We start from the raw sequence: 16,504 nt of genomic DNA, 5'->3' as shown, positions 1-16,504 counted from the left end.
CAAGAAAACACACAAGTTATTAATATGAAAGACAAATACTAGTATTTTAGTACAAACTGAAGTCTTTGTAACTCTGTGTGTGGGGGTAAATGCTGTCTCTGTGATTCTACAGCATTCCGTTCGGATATATTTCAATGTCAATACAGAGTAAGTACACTGTTTCCTTAAAGACACACCATTTAGTTGTAGACAAAGAGGATCCTCAAAATGGGTCTCAGTGAAGTACACACAGAATCTCTTGGTTCCTAATCTCTTAATTTAGAAATGCCTGTTATCTAGTTTGCTTGGGGAGGCTGGTGGTGTTAGAGATTGAACCTAGAGTCATGCATATTCTAGACAAATGTTCTACCCCTGACTTATATCCCCAGCTCTAGAGTATTCGAAGAGATAGGTACACATCTGCACCCACTCGGCACCTCATCTCCAATGTCTCCTCACCATCAATGTTTCTAGACATCTAATTAAACAGAAAATCAAAGATCATTCTTCCCATCTTTCTGAGAATGGAAAGTATTCTTGTAAGGAATATTGGTGCATGTAATCTAGGTCCCATAAGTAGACCATATACATCATAAGGACGGAGTGGGAAAGCTGCTGAGATCAAGAGTAAACTATGATCCTTTGGAACCACCTAAGGTTATTTGAAATATGGAAAGCGGCAGAATGGGATTTCAGAAATACAGATTTGTTGTCATACATAGGTTAAATATGATCGTGTGTTCTGACAGTGTGTTAAGACACAATAATAAGCAGCCTAAATCCTCATACAGAATTTGGAAGTTTTAGGGGAGAAATGAGGTACCTAGTAAGATCTAATGCTGACTAGCACTTACTTTTACCTGTATTAAAATATACTATTTACCACAACTATGTTTTATTGGTATTCTCTATTTACAATTTTAAGGTACCAAGCAAGAACTAGTATGCATACTGTAAGTGTTGCAGCTAAAGACAATGAGTGTTGGAGCAAAAAAAGACACCTTTAAACGGGTGTTCAACATTCATATAGGGCTTTGAAAACTGGATAAAATCTGGCTGAGGGAGAGGAAGTTGAGGGAACATATAAAGACTGGTTACAGGTAAGAAAAGGCACAGATATTGCTCCGTTCTGTTGGCTGAAATATTGTTTATGAAGATGAGGCAAACTGCATCAGTGAAGACTGAACAATGCAAGATTCAGTGATTTTATTTGGTACATAGGAACAATCAATGGGAAAAAAATTCAACAAAAAGGACCGATTTGGGGTGGCCCTTTAAGAAGATTAAGCCGAAGCTGTTTACAAATGGGATTGGTGGAGAAACAGACAGACAAGATGAGGAAAAGTTAGGATAGCATAGATAAAATCTCATCAAAATGAGATAAAAGCTTAAGATAGAGGAGGGTGAATGGAGGCAGAGAGAAGAGAGAAGGGTACAAACTTTAGATACAGACACAATAGAACGGAACAAAGAGCAGATTGTAGAAGATGACGATAATGTTTCTTGAAAGATTCTGAAGTAAGTCTTTAAAGATGTAATTGATTTTTCTTAGGTAAAAAAGGAGAAGACAAACCTCTTTAGTGGGAAAAACAAGCAAATATTTGCTTTTTGTTTTTCTCCAAATGTCCCTAGGATGCTAGGCCTACAGATTTCTGCACCAGCACTGATCCAATGTTGTTTTTACTCCATTTTTTCTCTCATTAAAATCAGAAGTCTTTCAAAACTATGACTGTTCAGAAATGTTCAAGCTTTAGAAATAGTCAAGTTATCTTTTGCTGTGGGAAAATGGTCTGTAACCTGTCACTTGTATTTTAAATAAACACTGACTGGCCAGTAGCCAGGCAGGAAATAAAGGTGGGGTGACCAGGCAGGAAGTGGAGGGGGGCAACAACTATTCGGGGAAGAGGAAACAGTCAGCCTGCTATCATCACAGAGGAAGCAAGATGTGACTGCCTGGCCAAAAACAGTTCCAAGCCACATGGCTAACACAGACAAGAATTATGGGCTAATGTAAGTTAAAAGAACTAGTTAATAAGAAGCCTGAGCTAATGGGTCAATCAGTTTATAATTAATGTAGACCTCTGTGTGATTCTTTGGGACTTAGTAGCTGCAGGACTGGGCAGGACGGAAACTTCAGACAACAATCTTTTCTATTACCACCATTTAAAATTGAATGAAATCAATTATAGAAAATGTTTATCCTGCATATATAAATTTCTTTGTATACATAAAAGTGAGAAAACAGTCCTATAGTAGCCACCTGGTGGGAATCCAGTTCACAAGCCCATATTAAAGCTATTGTATGTGACTCATATTTTAATAATATATCTTACTTAATGGTTAGTGAGCATGCATTGCCTTTAATTTGGGGACACTTTCTAACTACCACTTGTGGATCTTCAGGGAGCAAATATCTTCACAGAAATATCTATTTGCCACCATAAAGATCATCAGGACAAGGAGACAATTCAATATTTATTCTGTATTTAATAGCATCATTTGAGCAAGGCTTGAAAAATGAAAAACCAAAGAGTTTTAAAAAACTCTCTACATTCATCTAGAATTCCTTGGAATGGAACACATAACACTGATCCTAATACACAAAGTCTAGGAGATACTTTCCTGTACTTGAGCAACTTACAGCATGGGACCTGTAATTCTAAAAATACAAAAATACCAACACTGTTGAGCTGACATCATCTGATATACATAATTATGTGTCTTGTCTTTCTTCAGCAGTTACTGACTGTCCTGACAGACCCTGGCCCCCATTTGCTAAGCCCAGAACACAAATACTCCATCTCTCTGAAGACAAACTGAAGAAAGCCACACCAGACTGACTTGTGTTTAACACAAGGTACTGTGAACATGCATAAAATACTGTATCACATCATACACTGGGAAGATATTGTTACCTTAAGATGAAAATAACAATATTGATCCTTTTGTATTTTGTATGGATCTTGTAAGGCAGACAAATCAATGCCTACAAAGAACAGTTACAAAGAAAAAAATCTACATGGGACAGACATTATAATCACTCTTATTAATTGTATTAAATTATAATAACACTTCTGGAAATGTATCTGTTTATTAATTGTTGCAAGTTTTTTCTCATGAACCCAAGTACTAGCTTGATAATCTTCTCATGCAAATAAAAGGCTTAAGTCAGGAAAGACGATACCTGTGCAAGTTGAGAATTAACCTTAATGGTGAATTCAGCTCTATCTATAACAAGTGTATTTTAATCACAGAATTTCTTGTGTTCATCCTGCCTTGAAAGTTTGAAGGTGTCTTGTTTTCTTTGCATGGAAGTCTGTCTCAACTTTCACCCTGAACTTGGAAGAGGTGTGTTGCTTCAAGCTGTAGTGATCCTTTGAATCTGAAGAATATTCAGATATTTACTATTAAGGGCAAACCTTTCTTCTGCTCATTTTCCTTTAAAATGTTCTGCCCTTTTCACTCCCAGTAAAAGCAGCCTAGGTGTCAAGAACAGCACTCAAAACAAAACAAGTCGGAACAAGGGAGAGAAGAAATTAATTCTCTCCATGTAATCTGTTCGTTGTTCATTAATTTTCAAAAATATTAGTGTTTCCTCTTCTGTTCTGAGTTTAATTACCTTTAAAAATTAGCATAAAGTGGGAGTTTGGAAGCTCTCAAGATTAATATGGAAATTAAACAGATTCAAATTAATTAATGTACTGATTTTACAGGAAGGGTTTACACAATCCATTCTGCTCACACGCTTCAAAGACCTATAGAATATAGCGTTTAATATGTTTAATAGCCTAAGGAATTTCATGACAATGAGACATGTCTGCTCCTGACAGTGCTGATCTACTTCAATGAAGATGATGAGCCTCAAAGAAACTCCATATGGAGCTTGTTTCTTTGTGGCAAAAGTTAGCCACTGAACAAGAAACTACCTTTGCCTCAACTGTTGACAGTAGGATGCCCAAAAAGGACAAACAAGACACAAAAATGGTGTCTTGCCAAGACAAGGTAGGATACTCCTTCAAAATTCCTTCTTCACAGAAAAGTCTGTCAGATATGCTAGGCCTGTAGGCTAGAGTCAGATGATCCAGTATTGCAGAGGAACTTTCAATGACTATCCAGATAGCCTGATGTTGCTGTCATTAGGTAACATCACATCCTTCTGGGATATTTAATGGAACTGAAGACTAAATAGTCATAGTTACAGTTTTTCATAGTTATGATAAAAGGTAAATTAGGTACAGATCTTTGAACTCACAAAGATAAAATAAATAATGGAATATTTTCGCTGATTTTGCCAAGTGTAAATGGACTGGATATTGTGACTGTGATTCTTGCTTGATAGCTGGTTTTGGTGTATATAATTTTAATAATTTAAAGTTAAAACATTCCTTTTAATTAAACAAAATGGGAAAAATGCTGTGTAATAATCCTTTTGTACAGTGTAAATATGTTTTTCTCTCATTGTTAATACAAAAGTTGGTTGATTGATAGCTGGATAGGAAGAGACTGGTGCTGGACAGCTTGAGACAGAGAGAATGCTGGGATGAGGAATAAGGGCTCAGTCAGAGGAGACACCAGTCAGCAGCTGAGGAAGCAGTGTGTGTTAAAAAATGAGGTAACAAGCCATGAGCCACATAGCAAAGCATAGATAAGAAATATAGGTTATTTTAAATGTAAAAATTAGCTAATAATAAGCCTGAGCTATCAGTCAAGCATTATAAGTAATATTAAGTCTCAGTGTATTTATTTGGGAGTTACTGGCAGGACAGAAACTTCTGCCTACAGTAGAACAGGCATGCAGATATGTCTCACAAAGATATCTAGTGAGAAAAGGCATCAGAGTAAGGCCAAGTTCCTTCCAAAGGGTGCAAGTACTTTGCCTCTGTCTCTTAGTTTAAGACTCTAGTGAAGAACAGAAGTGTTGGAAGCCCTATGGTCAGAAGGAAGCTGCATATTCTATTTGAAAAAGGGGCTAGATAAGACCATATTACGTCTAGAAAGAAAGCTTGAGCTACCCATAGATCCCAACAGGTTGTTGATGTGGGATTCCTCTCTGTATGCTGTGAATATGTTTTATTACCATTGGTTAATAAAGAAGCTTCTTTGGCCCATGATAGGGCAGAATAACGCCAGGCGGGAAATCCAAACAGAGATAAAGAGAGAGAGTAGGTGTAGTCTGGGAAACACCATGTAGCTGCCGAAGGAGACAGAAATGGGAAGCTTACTGGTAGGCCACAGCCTCGTGGTGATACATAGATTAATAGAAATAGATTAATTTAAGATGTAAGAGCTACCTAGAAATATTCCTGAACTATGGGCAAAGCAGTATTGTAATTAATGTAGTTTTTGTGTGATAACTCGGGTCTGGGTGGCCGGGAAACTGAGGTGCGGTCTCAGCCTATAGGCTGTGGTTCAATGACATCCAGTAGCAGCCAGGAATTAGTGAAAGGAATTAGAGGCAGCCTCGACTGAGAACCAAAAGCCTTGGAGTTGAAAAAAAAATAGCAGAGAAATCTCAGCATCAAACAGAGCTCACCAAATATGCCACTGAAAGAGGCCTCTATTAATATATAACATAGTACACTCTCTACTTCCCTCCAATGCTTTGGTGGTATAGACATCTCTCTCCACATGCAGCCTGGTGAGTGGGGAGCCAAACTTACTGAGATCAGCCTTCACAAGGAGAAAACAAAAAGGATTCTCAAACTAAAGAAGGAAGTGTGGATGGACTGGACCTTTGTGGGAATGTTTTTCATCTCCTTTCCAATTCTTAATTCCTCTTGGGTCTTGTTTTGCTGCCGCTGGCTGTCAGATTACTCACTGGCTATTACAGGTCTGTCTAGCCCGAGCAGCAGTATGTGCCCTGTGAACCTTAGATAAGGGGCCGGGTGGTTTCTGAAGTCATCTTTGTATATTATCTAACCCAAGACTATAGCCTTCATTTTAAGTGCTCAGTTTAAACCACGCTATTTTAAAGGGTCCACATCATATAACTTGACCTTACAGCCTGATTGAACTTTGATAGTAGTGTCTGTATTTGGAACACTGCACTAACATGCTTGCTGGCTTGTTATCATTGGTACATCTTGAATACATTCCCCCAGATTACTTTGCTCAATCCTTTGAGGTCCATCGAGAGGAGAGTCTACAATTTACACATTCTAGCTTCTTTCTGCAATTGCCAAGCCTTGGAAGAGCACAAGCACATTGCTCCGTTCATCTGAGATACAAGAGTGATCTGAGAATGAATGCGTTGTGTGTTCGTGCGTGTGTGTGTGTGTGTGTGTGTGTGTGTGGTGTGTGAGTGTGTGTGTGTGTATGGTGTGTGTGAGTGTGTGTGTATTTGACAAGACAAATACCAAAAACAATAATAATAAAGGAAATCTTACTGTCCCCTGTGTGATGGATGCCACCATCCCACATAAGAATGCAAGGACAGAAATAAAGATAAGTCTAAATACTCATTTTCCAAGTTCCCTCCCACATCTCCTTCCTTCTCTTGCTCTCATTGGCCCTCGCTTTAGCACAGGAGTTGGAAAACCAGCTGCTCGTAAAGGGCAAGATAGTAAATATTTCAGACTTCGCAGGGCACAAGGTCTCAGCTGCAACCACTTAGCTCTGCATTTGAAGCTTGTAAGCAGTCAGAGACAGTGAGTAAGTGAATGGGTGTGGCAGCGTTCCAATAAAACTTTATTCGTGGGTATTGAAATTTGAATTTCGTATCATTTCCATGTGTCACAAAATATTTTTTTGATTCTTCTCAACTATCGAAAAATGAAGAAACCAGGCCGAACTTAGAGGGTGAATGAAAACACCAGGCAAGATGTGTTTGGCTTTGCAGGCCATTGTTTGCAGCTCTCTGCTTTGACACCACCAGGGTATATAGACTCAGAGTCACTTTCTTGGCACTGGGGACAAAAAGCAACTGTTAAACAACTTCAGTTTGACAACTCCCTCTGGCCACAGCCAGACACCATGTATGAGGAGGAGTTTTCATTCAGTTTTCAAATGCTGGCACATCTTAAGCCAGGGGTGTCTCTGAGACAGCAGAAAAACCTTTCCAGCAGTTCACCGACTGCGCGTGTGTGCTTTGGTGTCCCAGACACCAGATCTGATTATGACCGCACGACTCCCAGTTCTCCATGCCAATTTGCTTTGGCCATCTAAAAAAAGCTGCCCCCGCCTGTCTCTGTGGGTAAATTCAGTAGTGGAAATAGTCAGACCGTTGCTCTCTGGAAACAAGCCCAGAGGGAACTTGGGGCAGTGGGGTCCTTGCAGAGTGCCAAACCACAGCTACGAAGGGGATGTGCATGAAGAAGTCTGCCGCAGCCCAGGAAAGAGCCAGCTGGGGAAAGATGTCAGCCAGCTATGAAGAGGCCAGGCCCCAGTAGAGCGTGAGCTGCTGGTGTCGTGTGTCCTTTCTAGCTCGACGGCACCATGAAAACCTGGCTCTGTGACCGCCACTGAGCTCACATTCCTCCCTGGGCTGTCCACTCTTCTGACACCAGCCATTCCCAATTAGAGGAAAAGACAGCCCCAGATTCTGGACTGTGTTTCTCCTCCTTGGTCCAGGAAAAGAGAGGATGTCTATCTTCTCCAAACAGGAATCTTTCTGTGGAATAATGCGGTCGTCAGTAGTCATTCATTTCACGTCAAGACTTTTTCTGTTTCCTCTGTACTCTAACCTCTTCTTCCTTGTGCCCTCAGAATGTTCCAGAGATCTATGTGGGCGCTCGCTTTTTGCATTATTTTGATTTATATTGGTTTGGGGGTAAAGATGATGGGAGTAAAACACAGTGAATTGTAATCCTTGAATTGCCTATTTTTATTTATTTATTATGCTGTACTAAACACTGGGTTTGGATTCAGATGATAGATAGCACAGCTGTCAGTCACAAAATGATGAGAACCAAAAGTACTTACTAGACACTTAACCTCCATGAAGAAGTTAAAAAAAGGGCAGAGAAACTGAAGACATGTGTTTGCTTTAAAACCTGTTTGTTGTCTAATAGGGTAAAGTCTGTAGGAAACAGTATGGCTGTGTGATTGTGTGTGTGTGTGTGTGTGTGTGTGTGTGTGTGTGTGTGTGTGTGTATTACCTTAAGGTCTAGCAACTCTACTTTGGAGACATCCCCCTCCAAGAAGCAAATGGGGGGACCTGCAGAGATATTCACATACCCATGCTCTTTACACAATTCTTTGCAATAAGCACAGGTAGAAGAAATTCAAGATTTCTTCTTGAATTTGATCTATTGATAAATAGATGAATCATTTATTATACACATATTGTGGAATATTATCCTAAATGGGGGGGTGGGGAGATTATGGCACATGCTACATTACAGATAAAATTGGTGGCATTAAGCTATACGAAATAAGTGAGTCACACAAAGAAATCACTGCATGACTCCATTTATAGGAGGTATCTTGGATAGGAAAATTCCGTGATAGAAAGTCGGCCACTGGCTGCCAAGGGTGAGGAGACACAGAATAGAGTATCTGGCTTTAGAGAAGGTTGGGTGGTGAAACTTGCACAGGGAAGGAGAGGCAATGCTGCTCAACACAAACCTACTCCTTGCCTCTGAGTTCCATGCTGAGAATGGTTAAGAAGACAAATTCATGTTATGTGTATTTTACTACAAGTCCAAATGGGAAATCAGAGTGTGTTAGTTTTGCCTGCCTCTTCTTATTCTTGGAGCCTCTCTCCCGTTTTTCATGTGTGGATGGAGCCTCTGCCAGGGGCCCACACTGCACAGCAGCCCAGATGCAGTACACGTGCACCCTGAAAGGGTCATGCTCCGCAGTGTGTTTTTGTTTTTGTGTTTTATATGAGCCTCATAAGAAGGGCTTTGCTTCCAGGCAGCCTCGCGCCCACTGGAATCTGCTTCCTTGAAATGGAAAGTTGTTCTACCATAGCCTGAGGAGAACATTTTGTATTTGCTCCCTGAAATGTTGTAAGCCACAGTGTAACCAGCAAACAATGGTAGAGGCCAAGGAAATTACCCTTGAGCAAACGGTCTGAGGAACAGTACACTCTCGGTTCTGCATGGGGCTCCATTTCCTGCACTGTTAAAGGGTCAAACACCGACTCAAGCTCCTTAATCAAGCCCATGAATGGGGCCTTAATGATCAGGGAGTACATAAGCAAAGCAATCCCTGGAGGAAGTAATGCAATTCCCTTCGCTCTTTATGAAATGTTTCTTTCATCCATCTCGTAGATGACCCAGCAGCAAAGAGAGGAGCGCTTAGCGACTAACACAACCGCTGGGGCAGGAGTAAGCATGTCACTCAGTATGGTGATCAAGTAGACCTGGAAATCAGTTGGCCTGTGTTCTCAATTACCACTGGCTGTATGACCTTGAGCCAGCTTCTGTACCCCCAGCATCCTTCTGTGCAAAGAGATAAAGATAATACTATCTACTCCATAAGGTTGGTGTGCGAAGGTTCATATTTGTGAAGTGCTTAGAACAGTCTGTTTGCGGTGTATTAGCTGCAGCAAAACCAAACAGATTTTCAGGGCTGATGTAAGTGTATGATGCTGACATGATGGAAAGAGAACTTACAGGAGTAAAATCATTGAATATTGGCTCAGTCATGGATGTACTGTGGAACTTTGAACAATTCATTTGAATGTCTTACTACTTAGGTTCAGCAAGTTAGGAAACTGCCCTTTTCCGCCTTGCAGTGTGGTCATGTGTAGTAATATGGGGCGGCGGCGGGGTTGCATCCCCAAACACCCCAGCCGCCTGCCCTGGCTCGGCTAGCTTATGCCCCAAATAATTACACAGATACTGTATTCTTTTAAACACTGCTCTGGCCCATTTCTAATCATCTGTGTAGCGCCCCTAGGTGCGCTTACCGGGAAGATTCTAGCCTAAGTCCATCCTGGGTCGGAGCTGGGGCATGGTGTGCGTCTTCCCTGGAGCAGGTAGCATGGCGTCTCTCTGAAGGCGTCTGCTCTGGAGAGGAGAGCTGTCGAGTCTGAGCTCACTTCCTCTTCCTCCCGGCGTTCTGTTCTGTTTACTCCACCCACCTAAGGGTGGGCCTATCAAATGGGCCTAGCAGTTTCTTTATTGCTTAGCCAAAGGAATCAACAAATTGATATATGACACTCCCACATCACTTCCCCTTTTTCTGTTTAAACAAAAAAAGGAAGGCTTTAACCTTAACATAGCAAAATTACATATAACAAAACAGTTATCAAGTAAAGGTTACATCAGAAACATTTATACATATAACAAAATTGACCGTAAATCTCTATCAATAAAGCAAAATCTGTACTAATGCAAATTATTCATGTCTATATCATATCCCCCTTTAAATGTAAAAGAACATTTATAAACAATTTTTGGGAATATGGGCGCAGTTATTTCTCTCCAAACTGCTTCCTGCTGAATGGGGGCGTCGTTAATGATTTTAGGGTGTAACCTGTGTGCCAGGTTTATCTCAGTTGGCAGTTGAGCAAGGCAATTTTCTGAAGATGTTCACAGCAACCCTTCAGGAGGACGTGGTCCGTCATACCAAATCGGAATAGAAGAAATCCATAGAGTCTCATCCTCTGTGAAAACAAAAGAAGAATCTCTTTTCCAAAGCATCATATCCTTAGATCCAAATTTCGAAATCGTAATACCCTTATATCCATTCTGGTTCCACTTGGCAGCCCATATAATGAAATGTCTCTCTGTACTTAGCTCCTTCACAGTCAAAAATTTTAAAGAAAACACAATGTACATAATCCAGACTCTCTGTGAATTTTTCATTTTTACGCGGCTTATATTTCTTTATTTCTTTTAATCTCTTAACTATCTGTACTCTGTCTCTTTAAAGACTTTACCTTTTTTTTTTTAACCATTAACTTTATTCTCTATATTCTTTTTCTTCTCTCTCCCAAGCCTACGTATATTCATCCAACAGTGTGACTCATTTAGTGGTCTGAATCTGTCCTATTGTGAATCTGCAATTTTTTACTATCCAGGAGCACTTTTGATTTGCGCCTTTAAATCATTAGGCGCTTAAGATTCTAAGCTGAGACATTCCTAAGTTAACTTTTTGCTTTTTGAGCATATATCTGTGGACCAGGCTGTCTTTGAACTCTCAGAGATCCGCCTGTCTCTGCCTCCCAGGCATTGGGATTAAAGGTGTTTGCTACTACACCTTGAACTCACAGAGATCTGTTCGTCTCTGCCTTCTAGGCACTGGGATTAAAGGCGTGTGCTACCATACCTTGAAGTCACAGAGGTCTATCTCCCTCTGCCTCCCAAGTGTTGGGATTAAAGGTGTGTACACACAACAACTCTCTTCCTTTTTTTTTTGTTTTTCGCTTTAAGAACTTCAACTTTCAGCTTGCATATATTTTTAACACACTTTAAACCATTCAGAAATTTTCTCTGTCTTTGAATCTCTCTTTACTGTATATCTCTCTTTTTCTGACCACAAGAGCCTTTAATTTACTAAGCAATATCAGTAGGACTAAAGGCGTGGCTTTGCCAGCTAGATCCAGTCCATTCCTTAGCTTTCCAGCCTCATGGCGGATATACAGGCTGCAGCCATGTTTATAGCCACAACTGGCATTTCAAGGTCCCTGCCAGCCAGCGAGCTACAACAGACAACACTCAAGTCCTCTCTCGGTAGCCGGCCCTCCTGCCTCAAACAGTCAGAGTTTGCCCTGGCAGGATGGCCCAGAAAGCCGGCATTTTTAAACGGCACAGCTTTTTTCCTGCTACGGCTGAAAACCGAAAAGCATGTGTTCAGCTTTTCGTCAACACCGTTTAAGTGTTTCGTGGCAGGACCTCTTAATGAGCTGCAGGGTTTTGCAGCTAAAGCTGAGTCAGGAAGCCTCTTGGGGCTACCAGGTAGGAGCGGCACTCAGCACTTTAATTCTGAGACTGAGCGTGCAGCACAGAAATTCTTTTCATCCAAGTTACATCCAAATCTGACATGCAGAGCACTGCGCTGTCTGAAAACACGTCTCTGTATGGCGGCAGGAATCCGCCATGCTCTTCCGCCTGCCTAAGCCTGATTCTGCCTTCTGCCCAGGAGCAGGCGGGGAGCTCTGAGTCATCGCAGGGTCCCAGAGCACTCTCCTTCCGATCCCAAGCGGGAACACAAACATAAAGCCAGAGTTTGCACTGGCGGCACAGCCCCAGGAAGCCACACTTTAAAATAACGCAGCTTTTTTTCTGCTGCTGTTGCTGAATCAGGAAATCTCTCTACAGCACGCCACCAACAAACAGCAAAAATGTGTTAGATGCTCTCTCCCTTATTTTTAAGCCTTCTCAGGTTTTGTAAGTGGGGTTAGTTAGCCACACGTCTGGGCGTCATTTGTAGTAATATGGGGCGGCGGCGGGGTTGCATCCCCAAACACCCCAGCCGCCTGCCCTGGCTCGGCTAGCTTATGCCCCAAATAATTACACAGATACTGTATTCTTTTAAACACTGCTCTGGCCCATTTCTAATCATCTGTGTAGCGCCCCTAGGTGCGCTTACCGGGAAGATTCTAGCCTAAGTCCATCCTGGGTCGGAGCTGGGGCATGGTGTGCGTCTTCCCTGGAGCAGGTAGCATGGCGTCTCTCTGAAGGCGTCTGCTCTGGAGAGGAGAGCTGTCGAGTCTGAGCTCACTTCCTCTTCCTCCCGGCGTTCTGTTCTGTTTACTCCACCCACCTAAGGGTGGGCCTATCAAATGGGCCTAGCAGTTTCTTTATTGCTTAGCCAAAGGAATCAACAAATTGATATATGACACTCCCACATCAGTCATGGGCATGCAGCTTGATAAGCTATATGATCTCCGTTAGAAATATTATACCTGGGCTGGCGAGATAGTTCAATGTATAAAGTGCTTACTGAACATAGGTGAGGAGCCGAGTTTGAATCCCCAGAACCCATATAAAGCTGACTTAGTAGCATGCATCTATAATGCTAGTGATTCTAAGGAAAGATGAGCAGCAGACAGGACAAGCCCCAGAAGTTCATGGGCCAGCCAGCTTGGTATATACAGCAGCGAACACAAAGGTACCCTGTCTCAAAAACGCTATAAGGCAAGGACAACACTGGAAGCTGTCCCCTGACCACATACATACCATGGATGTACACACCCACACTCACATACGTAAATGTACAGAGGAGAAGGAAGAGAGGAAGGGGGGAGGACGAGGTGCACACACACTGTGTGTAATGATTATAGCTTCCATCTGTCCATCTTTGCTCCTTCTATATCCGTGTCTGAATGAAAGCAGAAAAGACATTCTTTTTTCATTTTAAAGATTGTCATTTTGGGTCGGGAAGATGGTAACGTACTTGCCGCATAAGCACGAGGGCCTGAATTCAAATCTTCATCACCCATGTAGAAACCAGGCGTCGCCGTGAGCACCTGTGGCCGCAGTTCTGAGAGATGAAGACAGGCAGATACAAAGGACCAGCTGGACAGCCAGTCTGGTTGGATCAATGCACTCCAGCTTCTGTTAGCGACCTTGTCGGGGAAAATAAAGTGGAAAATGATTGACACCTACTGAGTCTGACTTCCTTATGTGTGCACATATGCATACATACCTAAATAAACACATGAACACATATACACCGATATATCACGCACACTTCACACACACAGAGACACATTATTTTAAATGATACTATAATGTATGATTAAAGTAAAAAAATGGAAAATAATTTAAAATTCTAAGAATTTGTCATTTTTTTTGTTTTGTTTTTTGAACTCTGGAGTTTTATTCAGTGGGTCTCTGGGTCTAGAAGAAGGTGTTAGGCCTCTTGGTAGTGAAGCGAGGCTTTTGTGCTGGCGCCGCAGAACACGGTGGGGCAGCGGGGAACTTGATCTTGGAGTCATGGAACTGTTTGACAGCCGGCCAGTGACTTTTGGCGGCGACCATCTCTTCCACCTTTATGATCTGGATGCAGTGTGCACGGGCACGATGCCGGGCACCCACGTCTCGGTAGCACTGTGTGACAGCCCCAGCAGTGGTCAGGTACTCGCGGTACATGTTGTGTGTCCCACTGCGGGAGTCATAGCGCAGTCAGATGCCGACGTTCTTCACACGCAGGGGGACTTCTCGAACACCTGCCCACAGTACATGATCTCCCCGGATGACTTCTTCATCTTCTTCAGCTGCGACACGAAGTACCAGAAGCGGGACTTGGCCACCACATGGTTGGGTGCGAAGATGCGCATTCGGTACAGCGGTGGTGTGTGGCACTTCGGGGTGGGCAAGCAGCGCCCCATCACCTTGTACTCCCAGAGTGTGCCCAAGGCCTTCATGGCGGTCCGTCCTCGTTCGCCGCCAGTCACAAAAGGGAGATTTTGTCGTTTTTATCTCTTAGTGAAAACCACTAATAGCCTTTTTTGTTTCTCAATTACTGTAAGATGCTTAAAAACTTTTAATATTTTGTTCTTCTCTGAGGCAAGATCTGAGTTAGAAAGGCCAGTGTATAGAAAATTTAAATGAATTTGATCTTTCAATGTTTAATTTTATTTTAATCATTAAAGATATTTTCAAGTTCACACTTTATAGCCACAGGAAGAATGTTATAATAAATTGGCTATTTTGCAATGCCATTTAAGAACTTTCAGAGATACATGGTATTCTAATATGCCATAAAATAAAAAGGTCCTTAATTTAGTATCATCTATTCCATTACTAATATACACATATATACTTCAGGAAAAGTCCTAAAATATTTACATGAAAGACTTAATTTACAATATGGGAATTTTTTTAAAAGTTAGGGGATTTCCTTACATGGAAGTCAATTAGCCAAATCAACTTATAGCTCTGAAAAGCTAATCAGTTTGTAGCAGGAATGAATTTGCCACAGCTTCATAGTGGGCAACAGAGAAACCCAAATGTGCTATTGCACATTTAAGGTGTATTTACATATATGTGGGGTGTCTGAGTGTGCACATACGTCTCTGGAGCCCAGAAGAGGGCATTAGGTCATTGGAACTAGAGTTATGGATGGTTGTGAACAGCCTGGTGCAGAAGCTGAGACCTAAACCCAATTCCTTTGCAAGAACAGCAAGTGCTCTTAACTGCCATCTCTCTAGCCCCACCATTCCATGTTTTTTTTTAATGTCAACGGGGTTTTTTTATTGTTTTTATTGGGCTATATATTTTTCTCTGCACCCCTTCCTTCCTCTCCCCTCCCCTTCTACCCTCATCCATGGTCCCCACACTCCCAATTTACTTAGGAGATCTTGTCTTTTTCTACTTCCCATGTAGATTAGGTAGATATATGTCTCTCTTAGGGGCCTCATTACTGTCTAGGTTCTTTGGGATTGTGAAATGTAGGCTGGCTTTTCTTCGCTTTATGTCTAAAAGCCACTTGTGAGTGAGCACATATGATACTGAGCTGGGGTAGTGATGCATGCCTTTAATTCCAGCAGTCAGGAGGCAGAGGCAGGTGGATCTCTGAGAGTTCAAGGCCAGCCTGGTCTACAGAGAGAGTTCCAGGACTGGCTCCATAGCTACTGACAAACCTTGTCTCGAAAAACAAAAACAAAACAAAACAAAAAAAAGAATAATGAAAGTCAAAGGTTTTTTATACTCACTCCCGTTCTCTATGGGAAATAGAAGCATTGCACACTTGGAGGAGTCATTATTTGTTGATACTTTCAAAATTAAAAATCTTCCTGATTACTGAAAATTGTCATTTGATTACTAGTAGTACTGAATGTGATCCTACCTGCAAGAAGGCTTTGGGTGTAGTAGCAAACAGAAGTATCCTCTTGGTGTCCCAGTCTTGAGAAGTAGATTGGAAGGATCCCTGGGCTGGGACAAAAGAGACGGCAGAGGTTAGAAGTCTTGGGGAAACCCATCAATGCCTTAGATGTGGCTAAGAACAAATGCTTTCCACCACAGACACACACACACACACACACACACACACACACACACACACACACACACACACCCCTTTCAGACAAGCAACAGATTGAGAGCTGGGAATGGAAGTTCTTTTTAACTTGCATCTTAAAGTCTTGTAATGTGCTGACTGACATGTTCCTGAGAATCTTTCTGGTTACACATGGAAAACAAAGAAACCTTCTTTACTTTCTCAGCACCATCTCCTGCACTCTCTTGCTTAGCTCATTTGGAACCCTTAAGTCAAACAAAATTAAGAACCCAGCAGTCAAAGGGCTAGTGGGTGGCAGAGCAGTTGGAAGCGTTGGAAAGGGCTAAGTATTTGTTTTATTTTCTCTGAGCTCATTACTTACTCTGGGTAGGTTAGTTAGCCAGGAAGGGAAGACAAACACTATTTAGTTAATAAGTCCCATAAGAATCCAGCAGACTGTCTTCTCGGCTTTAACACTGTATGGCTGGACAAAGCACAACATCCCCTTTGCCTGTACCTTTCATCTGACCAGCTTTGAAGTTGATGATTTACAGTGTAGATGAGTGGTGTGAGCCTGCTTTCCACAGCTTTCTGAGGTTAAAATTCTGAAATGTGTGGAAGACTTGTCATTAAGAAAAGGAACATTATTTTGGCCTCATCATTAACTGCAATTTTAGATCAAACAGCA

At 41.8% G+C, this 16,504-nt stretch overlaps 1 pseudogene; it reads right to left on the bottom strand.

Annotated features, from left to right (window-relative positions):
* Window positions 1-13,715: 13,715 nt before the first annotated feature.
* Window positions 13,716-14,251, bottom strand: LOC142851172 (large ribosomal subunit protein eL20 pseudogene; annotated as a pseudogene).
* Between the last annotated feature and the right edge of the window lie 2,253 nt (window positions 14,252-16,504).

Source organism: Microtus pennsylvanicus, chromosome 5 (genome assembly GCF_037038515.1).
Source record: "Microtus pennsylvanicus isolate mMicPen1 chromosome 5, mMicPen1.hap1, whole genome shotgun sequence".
Classification (NCBI taxonomy): Eukaryota; Metazoa; Chordata; class Mammalia; order Rodentia; family Cricetidae; genus Microtus; species Microtus pennsylvanicus.
The sequence above is the reverse complement of the archived record's forward strand: the minus strand, read 5'-3'. Positions and strand labels throughout refer to the sequence as shown.